At 39.3% G+C, this 7,307-nt stretch overlaps 1 non-coding gene across 1 annotated transcript; it reads right to left on the reverse strand.

Annotated features, from left to right (window-relative positions):
• Positions 1 to 713: 713 nt before the first annotated feature.
• LOC129041905 (U6 spliceosomal RNA) lies at positions 714 to 820 on the reverse strand. Its single transcript, XR_008504011.1, has one exon. It is a non-coding gene; the product is annotated as a U6 spliceosomal RNA (small nuclear RNA).
• Between the last annotated feature and the right edge of the window lie 6,487 nt (positions 821 to 7,307).

The following is a 7,307-nucleotide window of genomic DNA, read 5'->3' on the forward strand; positions in this document are numbered from 1 at the left end:
CTACATAGCATTAGAAGGCTACCATTTTGGAAGAAAAGTGAGAAGGCAGTAAGAATAGATGAATCGGTTCCTCAAAAACTTGAACACAGAATTACCACATGATCCTGAAATACCACTCCTAGGTGTATATATAAATATACCCAGAAGAATTGAGAGCAGAGACTCAGATACTTGTACACCAATGTTCCTAGTGGCATTATTCACAAAAACCAAAAGGTAGAAATAATCCTAGTGTTCATCACCAGGTGAATTGATAACCAAAATATGGTATACCCATACTATGAGATATTATTCATTCTTTTTGTTTTTTTAAAGAGCCGGGGTCTCAGTATGTTGCCCAAAGCTGGCCTTGAACTCCTGGGCTCAAGCAATCCTCTTGCTTCAGCCTCCCAAAGTGCTGGGGAAATATTATTCATCCTTAAAAATGAAGGAAATTCAGATACATCTACAACATGAATAAACCTCGAAAATATTATGCTGAGGGAAATAAACCAGACTTAAAAGGAAAAATATTATATAATTTCACTTACATAAGGACCCAGAATAGGCAAATTCAAAGAAGTGAACAATGGTAGTTAGCAGAGGCTGGAGAGTGGGAGGAATAGGTAGTTATTGTTTAATGGATACAGAGTTTCTGTTTGGGCTGATTAAAAAATTCTAGAAATGGATAGTGGTGATAGCTACATAATACTGTGAATGTATTTTTTTTCATTAAGAATATGGAACACTTCATGAATTTACATGTCATCCTTGCACAGGGGCCATGCTAATCTTCTCTGTATCGTTCCAATTTTAGTATATGTGCCGTCAAAGCGAACACATGAATGTATTTAATGTCACTGAAATGGCTACAATGGAAACTTTCATGCTATGTATATTTTACCACATTTTTTTAAAAGGACAAAAAAGCATAACTGGGCAATAGGAAGATATAACAACAAATGTTAGAATTAAACCTTTTGACAGCTGATAGTCCTGTTTTAACCTTCTCTGGGGTCTTAAGAAATTAGAATGCCAATTCTGGCCATTTGTTTTCCTAGTGGGAGGAAGAAATGAGCTACTTTAACATTCTTTTTTTTCTTTCTTTCTTTTCTTTTTGAGAAAGGATCTCCCTCTGTTGCCCAGGCTGGAGTGCAATGGTGCGATCTTGGCTCACTGCAAACTCCACCTTCCGGGCTCAAGTGATCCTCCCACCTCAGCCCCCTAAGTAGCTGGGACCACAGGTGCACGCCGCCACACCCAGCTAATTTTTCTATTTTTAGTAGAGACAGGGTTTCACCATGTTGCCTAGGCTGTTCTCAAACTCCCGAGCTCAAGTGATTCACGCGCCTCGGCCTCCCAAAGTGTGGGATTACAGGCATGAGCTACCGTGCCCGGCTGCTTTAACATTCTAGATCACAATTAATTTTTTCATTTATTGCTTCAATAAATAATTATTAAAGGCTTGCTATGTGTCAGGCACTGTTCCAGTTGTTAGTAAACAGAAAGAAAATGCTCTTCCCCAGCTTAGTGGAAGAGATATAATAAACAAAGAAATATTTATTTATTTATTCACTTATATTTTATTTTTAATAGAGATGGGGTCTTTATGTAGCCCAGGCTGGTCTCAAACTCTTGGGTTCAAAGGATCCTCCCAAAGTGCTGGTATTACTGCCAAATGTGGTGTGAGCCACCACACTTGGCCATAAACAAGGAAAGCTTTAAATGAGCAAGATAATTTCTGATAGTGAAATGTCCCATGAAAAAAATAAAACAGAGTGACAGGAAGTGGGAGTGAAAGAGGGAAAGATGCTAGTTGTGAGGAGGAAATCAGAAATATCAAGACCAGAATGATGTGAAAGCAGCAGCAGATCCCAGACCTAAAAGCGTCCATTTCTGTTAGAGGACACACTTACAAAAAGGCCTGATGGTGGGAAATAGATTGGCATTTTCAGGAAACAGAAAGAATGTTCTTGTGATGGATCACAGGGAGAAAAAAGAGACAGCCAGGAGATGAGAATGGAGAATTAGGGCACTATGTGCTATATTGAGAAGTGCCCAAAGGGAACTCATTGGAGGGCTTTAAGCAGTGTAGTGACATGATCCAATTTATGTTTTGAAAGGTAACACTGGCAGCTGCTTGGAGAATGGAATAAGACTGAGTTAAGAATGGAAGCATGGAAAACAGTTAGCATGGAGGTCAGGTTTGAGTCTAAGGCAGGGGTCCCCAACCGTTTTGGCACCAGGGACTGGTTTCATGGAAGACAATCTTTCCACAGACTGAGGCCAGGGGTGGGCGGGCCAGGGGAGATGGTTTTGGGATAAAACTGTTCCGCCTCAGATAATCAGGCATTAGATTCTCATAAGGAGCACTTAACCTAGATCCCTCATGTGTGAGGTTCACAATAGGGTTTCCACTCTGTGAGAATTTAATGCCAATGCTGATCTGACAGGAGGCAGAGCTCAGGCAGTAATGCTCACCAGCTGCTCACCTCCTGCTGTGTGGCCTGGTTTCCAACAGGCCACGGACCAGTACCAATCCAAGGCCCAGGAGTTAAGGACCCCTAGCCTAATGCAATAGTGCAGGTGAGAGATGATAGTAGTTTGGAACAGGGAAGTGGTGATGCTAATGGAAGGAAGTAGAAGAATTAATGGCAACTGAGAATAAAATGTGTCAGGGATATTTCAAAGCACTTTAAAATATCATTTTCTTTAATTTATAATCTGAATTGTGACTGACACCCTACAGCTTTTTCATAGCATATCAGGTGGTTAATATTTGAAAGTAAGCATACACTTTCATAGGAAGAAAATAAATAATTGGGTGTAGTAAATCTCCAAGGCTATGAGATCTCTTTGCTATACACTATTAATTATTAATTAATTTATTTATTTACATTTTTTGAGATGAAGTCTCACTCTGTCGCCCAGGCTGTAGTGCAGTGGTGCAATCTTGGCTCACTACAACCTCCATCTCCCAGGTTCAAGTGATTCTCCTGCCTCAGCCTCCCGAGTAGCTTGGATTACAGGCATCCACCACCACAGCTGGCTAATTTTTGTATTTTTAGTAGAGACGGGGTTTCGCCATGTTGGTGAGTCTGGTCTCGAACTCCTGACCTCAGGTGATCCACTCTTCTTGGCACCCCAAAGTGCTAGGATTACAGGTGTGAACCACTGCACCTGGCCACTTTATTTATTTTTATATAGCAGGTTCACGTAACAATTTGCTATACACTTTAACAGTTCAACCCTAACCAGTGACAATTATATAAATGGCATACATAACTTCTTCAGGAAATATTTGATGAAGAAGAGAATATGCCTAAAGAATTAAATTCTTCTTCAAAGACTTCACCGTCATATTATTCATTCAAATGTGACAGAAGGCGATTCAGTTCCACATGTATTTTGTGTCCAGCTCTACATTGGGTGTTAAAATGCAAAATTAGATAAGCAAGAGACTTTGCTTACAAGGTCTACAGTCTTTGCAGATCATATTTTGTAATGATGATGATGATGATTCAAGGAAGCTTTTACAGGGCAGATTCCCAATTTCCTTCTTTACTACAAGTAAGTCCCTTCATGTTTAGTTTAAAATGCTCTGTTCTCAAAACAGTTGTAAGACAATTCATTCATTCACAAATAAGATTAGGAAAGGTGAATTTTAAAAATGTTAAAAGGATTTAACTCTATTGCAAAAATCTCAGTCGATAATATATTAATGCTCAAAAGGAATGTAGTATGTATACTTATTTTACGTTGTAACTCTTTCTCAAGGCACTCGTTTTAACATTCGTTTAAACAATGTCCTATAGGACCCAGTTTAGGAAGTGTTACTTTACACAGTCTCTTTACCTTACCCTCTGCACCATTCACCTTTTCCTTCGGGACATAATCCAGTCCCCTTCACTCCTTGACCCTTGTGTTAGGGTCTTTCTATTCTTAAGGCTATAGGAGATTCGTTCTTTTTCATGAGTTAGTTTTCTGCTTTTCTGCGAAAGCTTTGCTTCCTAGTAACTAGTTTCTGACTTTTACAAGTTAAATATGACCTACTTGCTGGATTGGTCAATTCTCATTATATTATTGGGCTTCAATAGACTCTCTTCTAGAAGCATATGCTGGATCTATCTCTGTAGGGTTAATATGACCAAGGAAATTCCCATATTTTTCTCCACACTGATTCATGAGGACCATAACTTTTCAGATCAGGAAAAATGTTCTAAGGCACCACTCTCCAAACTTGTCTGTGCTTCCAAGTCATCTGAAGAATTCTGCAATAACACAATTTTCCTGGCCCTATCCCAGGCCTAACAGAATCAGAAAAACACTCCAAAGTGATTCGAATGCAACTAGATCCTAGTCACTCAAATTCAGTTTTATTTCTCCTGCCTTAAATTTAGGAGTAGAGCTAAGTTTATAATAAAGTAACTAATATTTGTTTATTGTTTTATAGATTTAAAAATGTTTTCTTAAATATCTCTAAAACCTCTGAGATGTAGGCTAGGCAGTTATTATAATTTCCATTTAATAAATAAAATCTAGCTGGGTGCGGCGGCTCACACCTGTAATCCCAGCACTTTGGGAGGCCAAGGCAGGTGGATCACGAGGTCAGGAGATCGAGACCATCCCGACCAACATGGTGAAACCCCCGTCTTTACTAAAATGCAAAAAATTAGCCGGGCGTAGTGGCACACACTTGTAGTCCCAGCTACTCAGGAGGCTGAGGCAGGGGAATCACTTGAACCCGGGAGGCAGAGGTTGCAGTGAGCCGAGATCACGCCACTGCACTCCAGCCTGGCAACAGAGCAAAACTCCGTCCCAATAAATAAATAAATAAATATAAATAAATGAAATCTATAAAATGTCTAAGAGCTCCTGACCAATAGCAATCAAGGCCAAGGTTCCTGACTTTAGTCTTCACAGTCTACCTGTGTCTAATGACAAGCAGTAAGAGTAAGGAATGAAAAATGCTGTGATGAGGCAATGGAAGGAGCACAGAGGTATGATGACAGCACATGGCAAGGGCAGCCAACACAGTGTGGGGATGCCCAGACAAGGCTTCTGACTCAAAGATTGAGTAGATATTAGACATTAGAGAAGAAGATGTTCTCCAGGTTGGAATGATAAACATTTGAGAAAAACCAAGGCAAGATATTGAGAAAGAGTTTGTTTAAGAAACACAAAGAGTTCAGAATGTCTAAAGCAGAGGTTCCAGGGAGGAAAGTGGCAAAAGATGAAGATGAAGTAGTAGACAGGAGCCAGGAAGCAGTGTTAAGATCTTGGAAATATATCTAAGGACAATGGGGAATTATTGAAAGATTCTGAGCAGAAGAGTGGCCTGATGAGGTTTGGTTTTAAGGGTTCACTTTGGGTGAAGGATGGAGAATGGTGTGCAGGAAAGTAAGGCTGGAGGTGAGGAGAACAGTTCAGAGACTCCATGTCAGAATTTCTTAGGAGAGGTGATCATACTTGCACTAGCACAGTGGTGGAGGTGGAGAGAAGAGATAGATGGTGGAGTCTACGCTCCTTGGGCAACAAGGTGGCTAGTGGCACCATTCATTGAGAAAGAGATCAATATGTGAGGAGCTGGTTGGGATGATGTCTAATTTGGACACATTGAAGTGTAAATGTCCATAAAGCAAATACTTAAATATTATGGGTCTGAAGTCCAGGAAGAGAGATAAGGTAAGCGGCAAAGACTTGAGTCAGACATGAATGCCATGCGGTTAGGTGAGATGAGAGTATGAGGAAACTGGGACCTAAGATTAAAGATGTCATGGAGATAATATTATTGGAGCTGGGATAATAACCCAGGTCTTCTGACTGCTATTATAGTGGTCTTAGCAAAAAACTAAAGAGAGAATCCCAGCATAATAGCTGAGAGCTTCAACTCAGAGAGCAGAAAGAGAGCAATCTGAATGCCAACTTGGCCACATATAAGCTAAGTGATATTAGGGAAGTGAACTATTCTCTTTATGCCTTACTTTCTTAAGCTATAATGAGGAGGTAATAACAATATCAGCCTCAAGGATGTTGTAGAGATTAAATGAGGAAGCATATCTAGGCCGGGCATGGTGATTTACAGCTGTAATTCCAGCACTTTGGAAGACCAAGTCTGGCAGATCACTTGAGGTCAGGAGTTCGAGACCAGCCTGGCCAACATGGCAAAACCCTGTCTCTAGTAAAAATAAAAAAATTATCTGGGCATGGTGGCTCCCAGCTACTCGGGAGGCTGAGGCATGAAAATGCTTGAACCTGGGAGGCAGAGGTTGCAGTGAGGCGGGATTGTGTCACTGCACTCCAGCCTGGGTGACAAAGTGAAACTGTGTCTCAAAAAATAAAAAAATGTTTTAAAAAAGAAAGCATATTTAAAGCATCCAGTTTAGTGTCTGACATATAGTAGGGAATCAATAAATGGTAGTTCTTACTATGATAGTCAATAAACAAAAAGTTTCTTTGAAGATTGCTACATATAGATCATGTTGGATAATATTGATTTTAATATTTTAATTTAAATTAGTTAACTTGTCACTTTTAATTTTTACTTAAAAGGTTAATATTAATTTACACAAATTGTCGCTTTTCCTTTAAGCAGTAGTTGTACTATTGGGGATTGTTTGACCAAACATCAAAGTTGATGTGGCCAGAGATACAATTTGTGTTCTATTTTAAAGTAGTTCTGCCTAAAGCTGGGAAAGACATAAGAACCACCAACAAAGTCACCCTTATTTACATTAAGGGCTATTGGTATTATACATAAAAATTATATATATCATGTGCAGGTAAGTAAGGCTGGAGGTGAGGAGAACAGTTCAGAAACTCTGTGTCAGAATTTCTTAGGAGAGGTGATCATGCTTGCACTAGCACGGCATTATAAAAATGGTCAATTTCTCTATAAAGAGTTAAGTATCATGTTTGGAAGGAAAATTGCCTACAAGCATGGGCAGTACTGTTTAATCTCTCTTGGGGAAGAAAGGTCCGATATAGAAAGAACATAATAAATATGCTAAGTTTATACAATATGTGCTCAGTGATAAATATTCTAAGCATGTACTTTGATAATTCTCTCATCAGAGCAGCCTTGTTACCACCACCATCAGCAGATACTGATAATTAATCAACTGAAATGAATAAACAAATCTGTTATACATGAATGATGATTATGTCTCTTTCAGTTGTGAAGGCTTTTCATAACTTATTCATGCCAATGTTATGAAGACTTTTCCCTTAGGGAACAAAATTTCCTTTTGGGTGAAACCTCTTTTTATATTGTTTTTGGCAATCAGTGGTATTTCAGCCATATGCAGTGGCTGTAGCTTATGGTAGGG

This window comes from Pongo pygmaeus, chromosome 6, assembly GCF_028885625.2.
Source record: "Pongo pygmaeus isolate AG05252 chromosome 6, NHGRI_mPonPyg2-v2.0_pri, whole genome shotgun sequence".
Lineage (NCBI taxonomy): Eukaryota > Metazoa > Chordata > Mammalia > Primates > Hominidae > Pongo > Pongo pygmaeus.